This window comes from Dipodomys spectabilis, unplaced genomic scaffold, assembly GCF_019054845.1.
Source record: "Dipodomys spectabilis isolate Male_0828 unplaced genomic scaffold, ASM1905484v1 ptg000089l, whole genome shotgun sequence".
Lineage (NCBI taxonomy): Eukaryota > Metazoa > Chordata > Mammalia > Rodentia > Heteromyidae > Dipodomys > Dipodomys spectabilis.
Window position 1 is genome coordinate 17,475,454 of NW_024870766.1, and position 19,179 is coordinate 17,494,632.

At 43.4% G+C, this 19,179-nt stretch overlaps 1 protein-coding gene across 5 annotated transcripts in view; it reads right to left on the reverse strand.

Annotated features, from left to right (window-relative positions):
- Atxn7l1 (ataxin 7 like 1) overlaps positions 1 to 19,179 on the reverse strand; it is a 249,318-nt gene that overhangs the window by 189,491 nt on the left and 40,648 nt on the right. The window lies entirely within an intron of this gene.

Consider the following 19,179-nt stretch of genomic DNA (forward strand, 5'->3'; position numbering starts at 1 on the left):
CAATGATTATAAAGATGATGATGATGTTTACTAAAGTTTAAATGTGTCCTCTAGAAGTCTATGTATTAGAAACTTAAGCCCCAAACATATATGTTAATGCATTTGGAGGTGGAGCTTTAGGGAGGTAATTGGGCTAAGATGAGCTCACCAAGGTGGGGCCCCGAAAGGACATTAATGGCTAAATGAGAAGAGCAAGGAGACCCAAGCGTGTTCTGTCACACCGTGTGATGCCCTGCATCATGCACATAAATGAACATGCTAAACAGAAACCCTTTTGTACTAGCTGGATGTAATTTCAAAAATTAAATTAATCACATGGTCTTATTTTGCTATAGTAACAACAACAAAAAATGGTGTAACATACTGAAGAAAAAGAAAACGTTGGATAGGAGAAGAAATTCAAGTCAGTCCAGCAGCGTGTTAGTGTCTCTAAGTGAGGAGTCTGAAAGCTAGGATGCCTATGTATATAGGCACACTGAATTGTATGTATGTATGTATGTATGTGTGTGTGTGTGTATTAGGTTATTCATAGGTATTTTATTTTTACTTGATCTTCCAGAGGGCTTTTGTTTTCTCTCTGCTTCTTAATTCCTCCATCTCTGGGACTCATTGATTCTAACACTGGAAAATCCTTTAAATGTATGAGCCTGATACTGGTGACTCACATTTGTAATCCTAGCTACCTCAGAGGGTGAGATCTGAAGACCACAGTTAGAAGCTAGTCTGAGCAGAAAAAGTTCCTGAGACTCATATGCAATTAACCAGCAACAAAGCTGGACTGGAGGTGTGGCTCAAGTGTTTATAGAGCTCCAGCTGTGAACAGAAAGTTAAGCAAGAGTGTAACGACCTGAGTTCAAGCCCTTGGTACCTGCAAAAAGAAAAAAAAATGAAAAAAATGAAAAGAAAAGAATGTGTAGAAGGATTTTTTTTAATGTATGGGAAAATGAGGACAGAAGAGATGGCCAGAAAAGATGGAGGTAAAGTTGCAGATTACTTGCATAGTTTAAAAGATAACATTTTAATTTGTCTATCACCTCCCCACGGCTAGACTAGACATCCAGAAAAGATACAGAAAGTTTGATGTAAAAATAAATTCTTCTTTAAATAAGAAGTGAATGTTCTGAACAGCTTCTTCCTGGGGCTTTGTATTTATTACTCAGTTTCACAGAAATTGCCAGTCGGGAACAATCAGTTCACAGGCCTGTTACAAAAGATCATTTTCTGAGAACGTATAAGGAATGGGGCTCTGCTGAAAGGGGTAGGGGGGCTGTGTGGGACCAGTTTTCTCTGGGGGAGGCACTAGGAGGCTCTAGCTCGCCTCCTTCCCCATCTCACTGTTTGTCACTTTGGGTGGGAGGGGGAAGGTGTGAAGTCATTCTTAAACATTAGTGAAGGTGTACATCTCAGACATTTTAAGAACTGTGTACTGCACCCAGAGAGCTAGATGTTATTGCGTGAAGAGGGGAAGAAGAGGTGCAAGGCCAGCTGAGAGTCAGAAACTACAGCTATCTCACATTTGCGTTTTATAGTTGGTTTCAGCAGAAGGTATAAACACTGCAGGATGGCTTTCTAGCTCATTATTAGGATGCTTGCAATTTCCCCTAACTGTTCTCCATTGAGATCATTTAGCTTGGAAAAAAAAAATGAGAAGGAGATCACATAAATTTCCAGGGAAAAAAGCAGGTCACATCAAGGACTTAAAGTGGCACCAAAAGTTGGAAGGCAATAGAGAGCCACTTTTAAAAAAACCGGAAGGGAAATTACTTTCACACGCAAAGGGAACTTTCAGATTCATGTGACCTCAGAAAATTTTGCCTCCCATGTATTCTTTCTCTAGAATCTGCTGGAAGATGTGCTTGCTCAAATAAAGTGGTACACACACACACACACACACACACACACACACACACACACACACACACACACACACACACACACACACACACACACACACACGATGTGGTATCCAAGGAAAAGAGGGCTCTCAACCATAAAGGCACAGCGAATGGAAATCACAGATGCTACTAGGGAGCAGGCCTGAAGAATGACAAGTAGAGGCTGGAGAAGGAAGATGGGAGATTCAGTAGGAGTGGTCAGTGCTGAACTGACAGATTCTGGGATGCTCAGGAGCATGTGACAAATGGCAGCAGTAGGCACAGGATGATAAATCTACAGGAGCATTTGGGAGAACAGGCAATGAGTATGTAGTGAACTAAGCAATCTTTTAAGGGCAATTATTAACTCAAAGAAAATGAGTTGTATGGGAAAGGAAACAATCCTAGTAAAATAACTGGTTCTCTAGTAAGTAACATTTAAATCATGCTCATGGTAGAAACTGGCCTCAGGGACTGCTTTTTGCATATTTCTCTTAGAGGGTAGAGACTAATAGACTAGTTCTATTCACAGGAAGCCAGCTGGTAAGGTTTAACACCCAAGTACTACTCCAAGCATCTGATCTAGGGCACTAACCAGGAAGAAATAGCCAAAACACATTAAAAGTTATTCTGTAAAGTGGGGTTAGGGGCCTGGGCAGGGGCTGAAGACACTGCTGTTTGCCTTTTAAACTATGTAGTGTTTTTGTTTTTTTAAATCTGTTCAGAACCCAAGGGAAAAAGGTGAAGAAGGGCAGTGGTGGAGCTCACTGGACACCGATAAAAGTGAACTATATAACTTGTGGGTGGAGATGGGAGGGAGGGATGGAAGAGAGTGAGGGAAGGGAAGACACTATACAAAAGGAAATGTAGTCATTATGGGATTCATGTAATTGTAATCCTTCTTCTGTACATCAAAGTAAATAATATTTTTTAAAAAACTGAAAAAATTAAATGATTAAAAAAATTCATTCTCTTGAAATTTTAATATAAAAATCATTTAATGGAGAAAGGAAACGACAAAGCAATTCAAAACAAGGGAGACTGACATGGAATGAGGAGAAAGAAAAATATAACAAAATGTTTAGCGTGAAATGATTTGAGCTCAGAAGCTATAAATGTGATTTCCCTGCTGTGAAACTTCCCAGCGCGGCATTCCTGCAGTGCTGGGCTCCTTTCCCCGACCAGGGCTTGCTTAACAACCATCTTCCTTCAGAGACAGGGGTCAGCCACTGAGAAGTTTCCCAATATCTCCAATCTTAACCTGCTCCCAGCACACATAGAGACCTCCTCTGAGAAATATGTGTGCTAAGACTTGTCCTAGCTTCCAGATGGAATGTTCTGGAATGTCTGATGCCTAGGCAGGAGATGCCAAGAGCTCCAGGTAACACACACAGGACAGGATAAGATGCAGCTCAGGACAGGGTACAATGCAGCTGAGGACAAGTATAGAAACACTGAGCAAGGAAGAATAGGCCTGGGTCACCTAGCCATATTTTACCTCAGGGAGAGTTCATGAGGAAGGTCAGTCAGCAAGGACAAACTTCCTGAAGAGGATACAAAAGGTACTTTCATTTGGTAGAGAGGGAGGGGCTTCTTTAAGGGCATAAAAGGTAATGTTCCTCCTCAGCTAGGAAAAGGTTAAATTATACTGATGTTTACTCTTATTTCCATGTCCAGAGAGTTGCACTGGGCTATTTATTTTAGTCATCTCTCTGGTGTATTCAGAGACCTTAATGAGAACAGAAAGTAAACAAAACATTTGATTGAAAACAGAGATGTCAATATGAGCCCTCTACCTATTGATACAGTTGAAGACAATTTCAATAAGCTTGAAACAATTAGGCTTTTAGACTGCTGCCTGCAAAGCTCAGGAAAATAGAAACCTCTCCCTCAGGGTGTACAGGAAAAGAAACCACTGTTTGGTTGGTATATTTTTTCTGATTAAGGTAAATGCTTGGATGTTATGATTTCTGTTATAAAGTTATGTAAAAGTACATTGTATTTCTATTCTTAGGACATATACATTGAAGTAATTGGTAAAGTATCATGAAGAATGTAACTTGTTGGGCTGGGAAAGTAGCTCAGTGGTACAGCGCTTCCCTTGCATGCATGAGGCCCTAGGTTCGATTCCTCAGCACCACATAAGCAAAAAAAAGAAAAAAGAAAAAAGCCGGAAGTGGCGCTGTGGCTCAAGTGGTAGAGCACTAGCCTTGAGCTGAAGAGCTGAGGGACAGAGCCCAGACCCAGAGTTCAGGCCCATGACTGGACCCAAAAAAACAAACAAAAAAAAATGTAACTCGTTCTCAAATGATCCAGAAAAATACTATGCAGGATTATTAAAAAACTGTATCTGAACTGGTTCATGCCTATAATCCTAGCTACTTGGGAGTCTGGGATCAGGAAAATCAAGGTTTGGGGCCAGCCTGGGTGTATATATACAGGAAGATACTCCCTCATATCTCACAGTGACCCAGGTCATTCTAGCTATGTGGAAGGCTGAGATTAGGAGGGCTGTGGTTCCAGGCCAGTCTGGGAAGAAAAGTTCAGTAGGCTCCATTGCAGTGGAAGAAGCCTGGCATGGAGGCATGTACCTGTCATCACAGCTATGATGGGAAGTACAAAATAAGTAGACCCCTGTACAGGTGTGGGCCTTGGCAAGAATCAAGACCTATCTCAAAAGAGCCAGTACAAAAACAAGCTTGAAACTATGGCTCAGTAGTACAGCACTTGCCTGGCAAGCACAAGGCCCTGAGTTCAAACGCCAATACCACAAAAGGAAACAAAAATCTTTCTCTTCAGCTCTCTGGCTTTCTATTCATATATAAAGAAAAACTAATAAAGCAAATAGGTTAACAATTCGATTTGTGTGTTCTTTGTTCTATTCTTAGTAAATACAAAGTTAAAAATAATAAAAATGAATAAAAAAGAATGCTGATATCTCAAGTGGAGTCAGAAGAAAATGACTAATATGTCACTAACATTCCAAAATCGTCCTAGGTAAGGATGTCAAACTCTGACTCTAACAAGCTGCCTGAGCTAAAATCCTTGTATTTTAGAATCGACTTGGAATTATTAAGTCTCAGACATGTTCAAGGTGAAAGAAAAGTACTCTTTCAGGGTCTATTTAACTTTCTGATGGCCCAAATTCAAGGATGAATGATCAGTTTGCATATACAGCTTTAGGTGAAAACAAATGAGCCATCTAGCTATTTTACCAACTTTAATACGATTAAGAAAAGGGTAAGTCTCAAACCTGCAGCATGCATAAGGCCAGCATATATTACAATAATGTATGCTGCAAGAAATGGGTGAATAAACATATGCTGGGGAAATGCTTTTACTAAAAACAGAGTGCCTAAGCTAGGACTCTCAACCACTGTGGTTAGAAAGACTGCTGGGATTTGTACCTTACTGCTGAACATAAGGAGGTGGTTAATCCTTCACGTTGATTTTAACTAGTTTTTAAATTTCTGAATCAAGGACTGGAGATGTAGCTCAAAGTGGTAGAGTGCCTTCCTAGCAAACCCAAAGCCCTGAGTTCAAAACTCCAGTATGGCCAAAAAAATGTCTAAAATTAGGGAAGAGCAAAATGTATCCATTGGGGTATTTTTTTTTTAAAAAAGCGCTCCAGTCAAATGTCCTCCTACTAATGCCTGAAGGGCAACTGAAGTAGGAAACTTTTAAACCAATATTTGAAAAGATGATCAAAGTACACATATTGCCAGCAAGTTAAGTTCACTTAAAATGAAAATTGGAATATGAATGACTGATAGCTTAGTGTCTTCCCAGAGAACACAGCTTCTTGGAGAGAATAAATGAATAGCATGAGCTGAGAGGCCACCCTGGGTATGAGGGAAGATGCTAGGGCTGGCGTGGAACCTCCACGGCTCACCTGGTGGCTTGAGGAAGCTGGAGTGGGGCTAGACTGATGACAAAGGTTGATCTCAGCACTAAAAAGATCTCCCAGGTAATTGTCTGGGCTGCATGCTGGTGTGAAGGTGAACAGCTTCTTATACTCTAGCTTCCAGGAAAGGAGAAGGTTGATTTTTTTTTTAATTTAATTTTATTGTAAAGGTGATTACAGAGAGGTTATAGTTACAGACATAAGGTAATGAGTACATTTCTTTTTTATATTTTTTGGTCAGTCGTGGGGCTTGAACTCTGGGCTTGGGTGCTGTCCCTTAGCTCTTCAGCTCAAGGCGAGTGCTCTACTGCTTGAGCCACAGCACCACTTCAGGGTTTCTAGTGGTTTATTGGAGATAAGAGTCTCATGGACTTTCTTTGCCTGGGCTGGCTTTGAACCGTGATCCTCAGATCTCAGCCTCCTGAGTAGCTAGGATTATAGGCGTGAGCCACCGACGCCCAGCTATGAGTACATTTCTTGTTGAACATTGTTACCCCCCCTGGTTTTTCTCTCACTCCCCCGCCCCCCCCCCCCAACCTCCTGCCTCTCCTCCCTAACCAGTTGAATTTTTTAACTGCAAATGTTCCTTTATCTTTGGAAGACAGTTACAACAAACCCACATGTTCCCTGCTTGTTGTCCTAAGGTATCATGACATGCAGGGAGAGTGGCTGGCATGAGAGAGCTCTACTCTCCTTTCAACCTGTCTTCCTATATCACCTTAGGAGACTGGTTATATGACCATAAAGGTGAAAATCCAGAACCCACTCATTTCATAGTCGGAAGGGTAAACCATGTGTCAACGGGTCACACCTATAATCCTAGCTACTCAGGAGGCTGAAATTCGAAGACTTTAGTTCAAAGACACCCTAGGAATGAAAGAGTCCATGATACTGTTACCTCCAATTAACCACCAAAAAGCTGGACATAAAGCTGTGACTCAAGTGATAGAATGCCAGCTTTGAGAGAAAAAAATCCTAAGTGACAGCATGAGGCCCTGAGTTCAGGTCCCAGTACTGGCTGCCTTTCAAACATGCCCCCCTTTCCCCCCCCTCCCACCCCCATCCCCTGGCCCAAAATAAGAGAAGGTAGAGTGGTTTTCAAGCATAGATTCTGGAAGCAGAGGGAGCTGAGTTCTAACTGTGGCTCTCCAATGACTGTGAGCCAGCTTAATTCTCTCCACCTTCAGTCCTTTAACTAAGTGGAATTGAAAAGCATGAGGGTTAAGCGAGCCCACGCACGGCACACCCTGGGCAGGCTGGCACAAGTAAGACTCGGTACAGATCACTGCGATTATTGCTACCGTTGGCACAGCACTTAGGTCAATTGCTATTTGGAACATCTATTTTTCCTTGTACAATTAATCCTGTACTTCAATTGCTGCCACAAATACAGATTTGCTATGTGGTGACATTGTACATACTTGGATGAGGAAGCCCGGACCCCCTTTGGTGACATTGCTGTAGGGCTCAGCCACTTGTCACCTTACTAAGCCCCCATAATTGCCTTGCTCGGGTCACGGAGCCCTTCTCTGCACCTGAGCTGGTCACAGTGAAATTCTTGAACCTCAGGGCAAGGCTGTTGCTTCTTAAGAGATTGACTTTTTCTAAATCTATAACATGTTCAGAGAGGAAGGCACAAAGCCCTGCCGGCAGCCCCAGAAAGAACGTGCTTCCCTGGGAATGGCAAGATTGTCACCATCCCCAGCAGAGCACTGGGATTTGGGTTGTGTTTTTCCCTTTCAGCTGAGATGGGGATGGGGGAGGGTGGTGGGATGGACCCAAGGACCACCTGGTGGCTGGGACACAGAGGTGGTTAAGATCAGGAGACTCTCAGTAACCACTCAGGGCAGAAGTTAATGTGACCCTGCCTCTACCAATAAGCTGGGCAGGGTAGCATGCACCTATAGCTCAGATTTGTGGAAGGAGTAAGTAAGAGAACTGTGGTTCAGGTTGGTCAGAATAAAACCACAAAATTCTATACAAAAGACAAAACAAAACAAACAACAACAAAAACTAAGATAATCTGGCCACTGGTGACTCATGTTTGTAACTCTAGCTACTCAGGAGACCAAGATCTGAGGACCACAGGTTGAAGCCAGCCTGGGCAGGAAAGTCCATAAGATTTGCATCTCCAATTAACCCGGAAAAAGCCAGAAGAGAAGCTGTAGATCAAGTGGTAGAGCAACAGCAGCCAGGCCCTAAGTTCAAGCATTAGTACTTCCAAAACAAAAATAAGTAAAACTTAAAAATCGAAAGCAATACAGTTTAAAGTGACAGTGCCTACCTAGCAAGTACAAGATTCCGAGTCTAAATTCTAGTACCACCAAACAAAAACAAAATCCTTTTACTTATAGTTTTAGTTTTAATTCCTAAAATCTAACATAAAAAGACTATTTTAATTCAGGCGCCAGTGGCTCACGCCTGTAATCCTAGCTACTCAGGATGCTGAGATCTGAGGATCACAGTTCAAAGCCAGCCGGGGCAGGAAGGTCCATGGAACTCTTTTTTTTTTTTTTGGGTCCGGTCGTGGGGCCTGAACTCTGGGCCTGGGCGCTGTCCCTCAGCTCTTTAGCTCAAGGCTAGCGCTCTACCACTTGAGCCACACAGCGCCACTTCCGGCTTTTTTCCTATGTGGTGCTGAGGAATCGAACCCAGGGCCTCAAGCATGCAAGGCAAGTGCTCTGCCACTGAGCTACCTTCCCAGCCCCAGGAACTCTTATCTCCAATAAACTACCAGAAAACTGGAGGTGGCGCTGTAGCTCAGGTGGTAGGGCACTAGCCTTGAGCTGAAGAGCTGAGGGATAGTGCCCAGGCCCAGAGTTCAAGCCCCATGATAGACAAAAAAGAAAAAAAAGACTATTTCATAGTGTCTCTAATACAGTAGAATAGTATGTACATATAATTTATAACTAGGTTTCCATATGTTAGAGTATCAGCCCTGAAAAATCTAATATGGACAAGGGTTCGTAATTTAGAGCTTGTAGGCCACTGTCTGAGGAGAAGGCTCCCTAACTCTGGAGGCTAGCTTAATTCTGTTCCTTGCTCTTCCTGTAGTGGTGACTTTTGCTCGGGAACCTTAATGGTGTGCATTCTTTAGATTACTTCCTAGCCTGGTGAAGGACAACCTCTGCTTTTTTTTTTTTTTTTTAATTGTAAAGATACTGTACAGAGGGGTTACAGTTACATGAGTAAGGTAAGAGTCCACTTCCTATAGAGCATTGTTACCCCCTCCTTTGTTTTCTACCTCCCCAACTCCTTCCTCCCCCCCCCACAAAAGTTGTAGAGTTCGTTTTCAACATAGTGTCTCATACATCTCATTGTTACAATGGGTCAGCCTGTATCTTTTTTTCAGCATTTTACAACCTTTATTTTACAGACTAAAAGAAGCCAAATACATAAGACTTTAGCTTCAAAATAACTAAAGCAAAAAAAAAAAAATGTTGATGGCCTGGCTTGAAGTGGTTGAACACCTGGCGAGCAAGCACAGCATCCTGAGCTCACACCTCAGGGCAGCAAAAACAAACAAAACCAACAACAACAAAAAAGAGTTTCTGGAAATTAGGACTAAAGGAAGTGAGATGAATATTTTGGTAGAAGAGCTGCACAGTCAAGTACAGTATCTTCTCAATAAAGTGAATGCAATATCTAGACCCTTGGGAGAGGATGGGGGGGGGGTGGGGAAATGGGGGGGGGATGTCTGGACCGCAGAGCATCGAGAATATCTACCACCAAGTAAGTGGTGCAAAGCAGAAATGATCCCACTGGTGTTTCTCAGAAATATGGAGAGATTCTAGAAGAAACAGCTCAAAGGGTCAGAAATTCAGAAATGACTGACACCAGGCTAGAAGTGGGAAAGAAGGGATGAGTAGCTGCTGATTGCAAAGGTTTGGTTGCTGCTGTTGTTGCTTAATATAATTGGGGTTTTAAATTATTTGGAGGAAAAAAAAGACCCTGAAAAATTTTTTTAGCAGTACTCAAGGCCTTTTGCTGGCTAGACAAGTGCTATCCCACATAAGCCACAACCCCAAGCCTTTTTTACTTTAGTTATTTTTCAGATAGGGACTCACTTTTTTTTTTCTTTTTTTTGGGGGGGGGGGATCCGGTCGTGGGGCCTGAACTCTGGGCCTGGGCACTGTCCCTCAGCACTTCAGCTCAAGGCTAGCACTCTACCACTTGAGCCACAGTGCCACTTCTGGCTTTTTTTTTCTTCTGCTTATGTGGTGCTGAGGAATCGAACCCAGGGTCTCAGGCATGCAAGGCAAGCACTCTACCACTGAGCCACCTTCCCAGCCCAGGGTCTTACTTTTTATCTAGAGCCAATACTGGATTAAACTACTCCTGCCTATAGCCTTCTACATGGCTGGGACTACAGACAGGCATCACCACTCTGAGCTTTTTTGTTGAGATGAGGGGTTTCACTTTTACTCAGACTTCCCTCAAACCAACATCCTCCTCATCTGTCTCCCATGTACCTGGAATTATAAGCGTGAGCAGGTATACCTGGTCAATACTGAGATTTTAATAAGAATATTTATTATTAAATAGAGATGTTGAAACTTCAATGTCTGTCCCCAGCCAATAGTTTCACTGAGCAAGGCACTTTGATCTCTAGGCCTCAACTATTGCATGTATAAAACAGTGGCTGGGACCTTCCCACCTCTATCAGTCTGTGACTGTGCCAGCCTAATATGCAAATGTGGTTCTTGGCCAATGTTCAAATCATCCAAACCTGCATTCCTAAAATGTAACTAACACACTTTAGCACTGCTATGAAAACAGAATCTTATTGTATTAAAAAATATGTATGTAAATTGAAATAGAGGCATTTGGTGGGGACACACTTAAGAAAGGCTTTTGTGGTTTGCTGCCCAAGCAGAGCACTGGTAGCTAAGGCTATACTGTAGAAGGCTGTAATGGGGGAAAATTCAGGAAAGTTGAAAAGTAGAGCCCAACATGACCCCCAAGGGGGAAAAAAACAAAGCAACAACAACAACAAAATCAACCGGACAAGGAAGGTTAAACCCAACAAGGTCTGAGTTAGAGGCTGGGAAATGGAGAATGAAGACTCCCCATGAGGTTTATTATAGTTACGTAGGTCAGCAAAGATGTCTGAATGGTAGAAGATTTTGGCAAAAGCATGAGATGAGAAAGATAAAAGCTGTGATATTTTATCAGGAGATTTGTAAGTTCTGAGTGTAGTGGCTCATGCCTGTCATCCTAGCTACTTAGGAGGCAGAGATCAGGAAGATCAGAGTTCAAGAGCAATCAAAAAGTTCTTGAGACTCCCACCTCAACAAGCAAACTGGGCATAATGGTTCATGTCTGTGATCTTAGCTATGTCTATAACATTAGGAGGCCAGACAGGCTAGTCTGAAGACTAGCTAAGGCAAAGAAAGGCTGAAGTGGGGATATGGCTCAGGTAGAGTGCCTGACTAGAAAGTTTAAAGCCCTGAGTTGATGTAATATAAAACCAAAAGAAACACAAACCATAACAAAACCCCCAAGGGTCATAGTGACAACCACATTTGTTTAGACTGATTTCTTTTGTTGGCTTCTGAGCCTCTTTCTAAAATAAGCAGCAGAGTCTCTTCATGTCCAGACAGTAAAATTCATTATTATGTTATTCATTAAATATTTAAGCTATTCATTAAAAAATAAATGTTTTTATTGAGGTAAAATAAACCTTTCATTCTTTTGGACACAGAACTCTTTCTTGTCTTTATGATAACCGTAGTGAATGTTTATGGAGCGCTTATAGTCCAGCAGTCCCTCTCAGAGCTTTTTGTAAAATACCTTGTTTAATCTTTCCAACAATCCCAAGAAGCAGCTTCTATGTAGCTATAATCTCTTAGCTGAAGCTCTGGGGCACCATATATATCACAAATCAAATCTACCAGATTTCAGTATGGGAAAATGGATGGAAGATATTACATCACAAACCTGATCCCATTTATTTTATTTTATTTTTTATTGTGAAAATACTATACAGAGGGGTTACAATTATGAGTACATTTCTTATCAAGCATTGTAGCCTCCTCCGTTGTTTCCCCTTCCCATCCTTTTTTTTTTTCTTTTGGCAATACTGGGGTTTGAAATCAGGACCTTGCCTTTGCTAGGCAAGTACTCTACTACTTAAGCCATTCAGCCTGTTCCTTTTGGAGCAAGTTATTTTCATGGAAGGGTCTCACTTTATGCCTGTACCAACTTAGAGTAGGATCTTCCTATTTATGCTTCTCCTTGTTGCTAGTCGACTTGTGCCACTATGCCCAGCTATGCTGCTTTCCCCATAGCTGGAATAACAGGGGGGTGGTCAAAATGGAGTCTTAAGAACTTCTCTTTTTGTCCACACTGGCCTCAAACCATGATTCCTCCAATCTCTACCTCCCAAGTAGATAGCTTTACAGACTTCAGCCATGGCACCCAACCTAAAACGTAGGTTCTTTACTGAACTACCATATTCCTCCCTTGTGTATGGCTTGTGGTTTAGGACTTAGTTGGTGGAGGGTGGCCTTTGTATTTGTTCCATGAAAGGCTGGGGGTGCAGCAGACTCCTGTAGGAATCAGGTAAATATAGCCAGCAGGGATAATGAACATGGATATGAGAACTGAGATCATGAGAAATAATGAGCCAGGCATGGGGGGCCATGGCTGTAATCCCAGCACTGGGGAGACCAAGGTGAGGGAGTGGTTAGTTCCAGGCTAGCTCAGGATACCTGGAAAGAAGGAAGGAAGGAAGGAAGGAAGGAAGGAAGGAAGGAAGGAAGGAAGGGAGGGAGGGAGGGAGGGAGGGAGGGAGGGAGGGAGGGAGGGAGGGAGGGAGGGAGGCAGGCAGGCAGGCAGGCAGGCAGGCAGGCAGGCAGGCAGGCAGGCAGGGAGGGAGGGAGGGGAGAGAGAATGAGGGAGGGAAGGAGGCAGAGAGAGAGCAAGGAAGGGAGAGAGAGGGAAGGGGGAAATGGGGGAGGCAAGGAGGGAGGGAAAGAAAAAAAGAGGGAGAAAGATAAAGAGAAGAGAAGGAAAGACAAAGAGAAAGAAAGGAAAGAAAAAGAAGGAAGAAAGGAATGAAAGAGGAATAAAAAAGGAAGGAAAAGAAATTTCATTGCAACAATTTCTGCTAATCAAGCACATATATAATATTAAATGTCACACTGCATACTTTACATATAATACTGTCTTTTACCCCTACAACACACTTTAGAAGAGGAATAGTCATTCCTATTTTATGGAAGCAGCAGATGGAAGCAACCTTCATAGAGGTTACAGCTGGTCAGGAGAGCCCAGAGAGAAGGAAGAGGAAGAGTTGGGAGCAGGGAACATTGCTGAATTTTAAGGGAGAAACCAGAGCGTCTACCCGCAATAGCATTCACAGCTTAGGATGTGTAAGAGCTACTTTCTAAGAAGATACATTTCACATTATGTCTTTGTGGACAAAGACTTTGACAGAGTAAATGAAGACAGAATTTACATACTAGATAAGCCATCTGATTTGCTTTTTCACTAGGGAAGATGAGCAAATATGTGGCTTTCGATCTGCAACTTGGTGAAAGCAATCAATACCTTTGACACGCTCTGTCGCGACAGCGCAAGGATAAAGCCCAGGCATTTCCTATGCAGAAAGGACGCTCCTGTGGGCCAACGTGGAGGAAGAGGAGAAATGATGGCAATTTTATGGTAATTTAATTAATTTAATTAACAGCTACAAAACACCCACAAACACACATGCACTGGGGAAGATGCACAGTCCTGCCAGGCTCTCCATTTTCAACGTGAATCAGAATGGCAGACCTCACTGCGCATTATCAGAATGCATTTACTGGAGGAAGGCTGTTTCTGCTGGAGGGGAAAACATTAAAATCCTTTTGGAACTGGTCAAAGACACAGTGTTGTTGTTTACATCCTGAGCAAAATCACAAGCACTTAACAAACTGGATGTTACAGCGACCTTGCAAGGACCTTCTCTGGAAAACAAGGGGTTGACAGGAACATAGCAATTATTTTGATTGGCATCATAAAGTTAGGGGGTAGAGTCAGGTTTTCTAACACATGCTCCATGAGAAAGCTCTGTCGAGTGACAGAGACTACATAGGAGGCAGGCAGAGTCCTTGTCATGGAGGATGCTTGGGGCCACGGGCGGCTGTTGTAGGTGTTATCCTAATTTTCTCTTCACCCCATTTAACAGATGAGGAAACAGAAGCTCTGTGAGGCTCTGCCACTAGTGCTAGGTTAACGCTACATCAACCAGGGGAGGCAGAGCCAGAAGTGATGTGGGAGTCTGGCTCTATTACGGAATCCTCCCAGACAGAGCTGGGGACCAGTCTCAGAGATTGCTTGTATCCTCAGCCTCCAAGTTTACTTGTTATAGCTATTGGGCTTTTGTTAAAATTTTTAACAAAAGAACATTATCAACCACAAAATGATAATGACTGCCCTGCACCTGTAGAGTACTTTGATTACTGACTAGAAGAGATTTTAGGGGTTTTGCCCCCGCCTCCTGAGGGGGTGGTATGGAGTATGGCCAGCAATGACAGTGGAAGAAGGCAAGATGTCACTGTGTGGGAAATATCAGACATACCTAATGCGTGATTTGGCAGAGGAAGAAAACATCTGAGTCACAAAGCAGCCCTCCATCAACACTGTAAATCAAAAGCAAACAACGTGGGAAAACAAATTCCTGCGTTCTTACAGGCCTGTGTTGGGAGGATTCCATCCTCCTCTTACACTGGCAGCTCCATCTTTCTGTGAAGCAGGGAGTCCTGCTGGGGAAGGCATAGCAAGACAGCATCTGCCTGCCATGTCCTGTCCAGCAGCCCATGACCCCACCTGCAAACAGAGCCTTATCTCTGGAGAACAGTAAGCAGTTTAATGGGCAAAGTGCAGAGGGCTCTTCCTGTGATACTTCCAGTCCTGTGCCTCTCACTCCAAGCTTTCCAGAGCTCTAGGGAGGTCCCTAAGAAGTACCCAGGGGTCTCTCCAGGCCAGCCTGTCCTTCTGCTGTCACAACAGTTTGTCCTATGTTTTGAGGGTTCTGTGTAAAATCTGGATAAAGAATAAGAGGCCCTCATCTGCCATTATCATATCATAGAGGTGACAGAGGCGCAGAGGGAGAGTAAGGGGTGCTGACACATTGTTCACTGGGGACTGAGCACCAGCCTGTCTTCCCACACAAGCCATCTCAGCTGCAGGAAGGATTCTGCTTAACACAGCCCAGTACACGCAAGAGCCATGTCTTCTCATCCGTGGGAAGGGCTGTGGGTGAATCGGGCACATTTGGAGGTCTCTAAATTGCTCTGGAAAAGCCTTGAGGGACTTCAAATGCTTAGAAAGCAATTTGTTGCAGTAACAGTGCTTCCAAATCCCTAATTTCCAACACTGTGGGCTGAGCTGAGTATCAGGCAGATAAAATCATTCCGAAAGGAACACCTGCTGACAGCCTCTGTGGAAGGATCATGGTCCAGGAGGTAGGGACAATTCTCAGACACTGGAGTTAAACTTGGGGTCAAACGTGACAGACTCATCCATCGCTACACTCTCCTGACACCTCACTAAAAATGACAGTAAACTGAATTTTTAAAAAGGCATAAACCACAAGAGCCATGTGAACAACATAGGAGATGAGAGTGGACCCAAGATACCAATAACATTTTGGATGATGCTGGAGAGCAGTTGGACCGTAGTAAATGCCTCACTGGGTGGAGCAGAATAGGAGGCAGAGAGACACAGGCTGATTGAAACTCCCAAAGCCCCTGAAGGCCCAAGATCCCTCTGAAAACAGAAGTATAGGGCAGGGTGAATAACGTCTGCACCCTCATACCACGCCTCCACACTTCATTTTGGGAAAAGCCTGGATAAATCAGAAAGTTGCTTAAGAAAGAACATGTTGCTGGCGCCGGTGGCTCACGCCTGTAATCCTAGCTACTAGGAGGCTGAGATCTGAGGATTGTGGACTGAAGCCAGCCTGGGCAGGAAAGTCTGTGAGACTCTTATCTCCAATTAATCACAGAAGTGGCACTGTGGCTCAGGTGGTATAGTGCTAACCTTAGCAAAAAGAGCTCAGGGACAGCGCCCAGGCCTAGCAAGCCTTGGGACTGGCAAAAGGAAAAAAAAAAAAAAAAAGAACATGTTGTAACATGTTGTGTTTTAGGACCTCAGGTCACTCAGCTGTGACTAATACTCACCTGGCCATGATAATAAATCTAGGAATGGCAGGAAAAAGCTGGCTTCTGTAAACTACAGATGCAGATAGAAAAAAAAATAATGAAATGTATTCTGAAAGCATTTGAAGCTAAAGATCAGAAATTAAGGACAATGGTCGATGGCTGATTACTTGCAATTCTGAAATCTAACTCTGAAAGCAAGTTTTATACTTCATTCAATGCTACAGCTTACTTCATGACAACAACTGATCCAAACTGTTGGATTCTATTTCTAATCTTTATAGATGTACTTAAGGGTTAGTATTACAATTTGCTACAGAAATACTATGTTTGGTTATAAGTAATCCTGGACCTCACTGGGATGCTCATTGATTGACTTTTTAAAATCACAATAATTCCGAACTCCAAAGCACACTTTCCCAGAAGTGGGAAGTATATGGCCTAATACTGGCTCTACATCAGCCACCCCAGGGAAGCCTTGCCTGTTTCTTCAGTCCCTGCCTGCTTGACTTTGCCACTGAGGCTTGCAAGGTGAAGTCTACAACTTGTAGTTAACTCAATTTGTTCCCAGCACAACTTCTGGCTTCTCCGGTCATCTGCTGCTCACACAGCCCCTCCCCCACCCCATCTCTCAGTTATCCTTCAACTTCATGCCATTGCTTGGTCCAGGAAACTAAGGGCCAGGCTTAGTTTTCTCCTCTGTTCTCCATTGTCAGTCCCTCAGGAAGCAGTTTGGCTTGACCATCACCCATGTCCTTTAAAAGCTTGGTTTCAAAAGTAGCTGATCCCTAGATGGGTGAATCACAACTGATTTAACCAGTCTCCTAGCTTTGACCTGTGGGATGTGTTCCATTTTCTACTTCCATCAACAACAGAGCAGTGAAAATTCTTGTATAGAAGCCTGTGTGCACATGCATGTTTATTCCCACAGCTCATGTACCCAGAAGGATAATCACTAGGGCCAAATGTCTAAACTTTGTAATCCTGATAAGTACATATGGCCAACTGCCTTCTTGAAAGGTGATGACTGATTATCTCTGCTGTCTGTAAATTTCCTAAGGGAGAACAACTACTTTTCTCTGCTCCTACCACTGGACATGGCTTGAGAGCCAAACCACTGTGGGCTCTAAGTAAGATAACATGATGTTATGAGAACAGCTGACGGGATGACTCTTGCCACACTGATGAGAAAAATAATCAAATGTGTGTTTTGGTTGGGGAGTTTGAGACTGCCTCTTTATGACTGAGCAGAGAGGAGAGGCTAGAGAAGGTGGTGGTGGACAGCAACAAGGACCAGGGTCTTCTCCATGTCTACCACGCTACCGAGAATCTAGGACCAGCTTTCCATAGGACCAAGGTGATCTCCAGGGTTCACTGGATTGATTTCAGTTTGCCCAAAACAATGGAATGTTTTTGTGACTTTTAAGCAGAATCAGGTCAAAGTAAATGAACACTGGTGGACAGATGGTTAACAGGGATGTGAGGGAAGGGGCCTCTAATGCAGAGCCTCAGCTTCTCTGGACTGTGTGTGTATGTTAGAATGTATCTAAAACTATCACAGTTAATAGAAAGAAAAGTTCCCAGAGGTGATGGGGATAGGGTAGGTGGGTAAATTCTTTTAACCTGTTAGTGCTTCTATTCAGACTTCAGTCCCAAAGGCTTTTTAGTTCTAGAATTCACTGGAGAAGTAATCTCATTGTATCCATGGTTTTGTTCCAAAAGTCCATTTGTAAAAGTTAGTGACAGAAGTTGGAATCTATTCTTCTGTACAATGGGGGAGTTTTTATTCTTGGCTGACAAGAACTTTTCTGATCCTTCAGGAAACCAGAACTGATCTAATATTCATAAAGAACAGAAATACCCTACTAACAGAAGTAGCAGAGGGGACTTTCATAATGGAGCCTGCAATTAAAAAAAAAAAAGAGAGAGAATCTAAGCCGGGTGCCAGTGGCTCACCTATAATCCTAGCTACTCAGGAGGCTGAGATCTGAGGATAGCAGTTCAAATCCAGCCTGGGCAGGAAAGTCCATGAGACTCTTATCTCCAATAAACCACTCTGAAAACCAGAAGTGGCGCTGTGGCTTAAGTGGTAGAGCACTAGCCTTGAGCTGAAGAGCTGAGGGACAGCGTTCAGGCCGAGTTCAAGCCCTGTGACCGACCAAAAAAAAAAAAATCTTTCTAGGTAAGTTTGGCTAATGGCAGCCTTATTTCTTATCTTTTTAAAATTTTTGAACAGAGGAAACTTATGGGGGTGAGTGGCTCAGAACTTTCTAGAGCTAACTGCTAAGGATGGAAAGAGGGGAGAGAGGTTAAGGAAATTCAGAGGATGAGCTGGAGGTCAGGGAAGGGAAGAGCCTAACACCAAGGGGGACAGTGACAATCCATGGAGCAGCTGATACCTCAGGCCTGGGGGCTGAGGGAGAAGCAATATGAGATGGCTTTAGAGCAGTCAGAGGTTGAACTCTCCCAAAAAAGGGAATATACCCATTTGACAGGACTTGGAGGAAGCAAACAAATATCCCTGAGCCTCAGGAGGTTTGGTAGGTCAAGATCCATCACCCTAGCAAAGACCTGGGACAGCACAAGACAACAGGAGCAGATAATCCCCAAGTTGCAGAGAAAATCTGTTTAGCTGAAAGTTCCATTATCCCTGGAATCTTGTGAATCACACCAGAACTACAGGGTCCACAAACAACCAAAATGACTCAAGGACCAGCAAAACAGAAGAAATGAGACACACGTGTTGAAAATCCAGGAGGGCACAATTAGGGGAAAACAGGATGCCAATCTATAAACAGTTAGGCGATAATGTCCAGGTGGAGATGATGCTTCCAGAGACAAGGGGAAGGAAGGCGAGTCACTAGAGAAGATAGTGACAGGACATGATTGTAAGGTCCGCTCCTGGATGGCTAGCAGACTCCACCCTCCTCGCAGCAAAGTCTCCACCCATTACCTGCGTTACCTAGGCAACTGGGACACCTGGAAGAGGTCACATCTGCATCCGCTGAGGTCACATCTGAATTTGATGTGGCCACACCTTTCCCTGCCCATACCGTACATAAGGCCTAGCCCAGGCCCAGACGCTCTCTTGCTCTTCTTTTCTAGCTCTCTTGCTCTTGCTCTTCTTTTCTAGCTCTCTTGCTCTTGCTCTTCTTTTCTAGCTCTCTTGCTCTTGCTCTTCTAGCTCTCTTGCTCTTGCTCTTCTTTTCTAGCTCTCTTGCTCTTGCTCTTCTTTTCTAGCTCTCTTGCT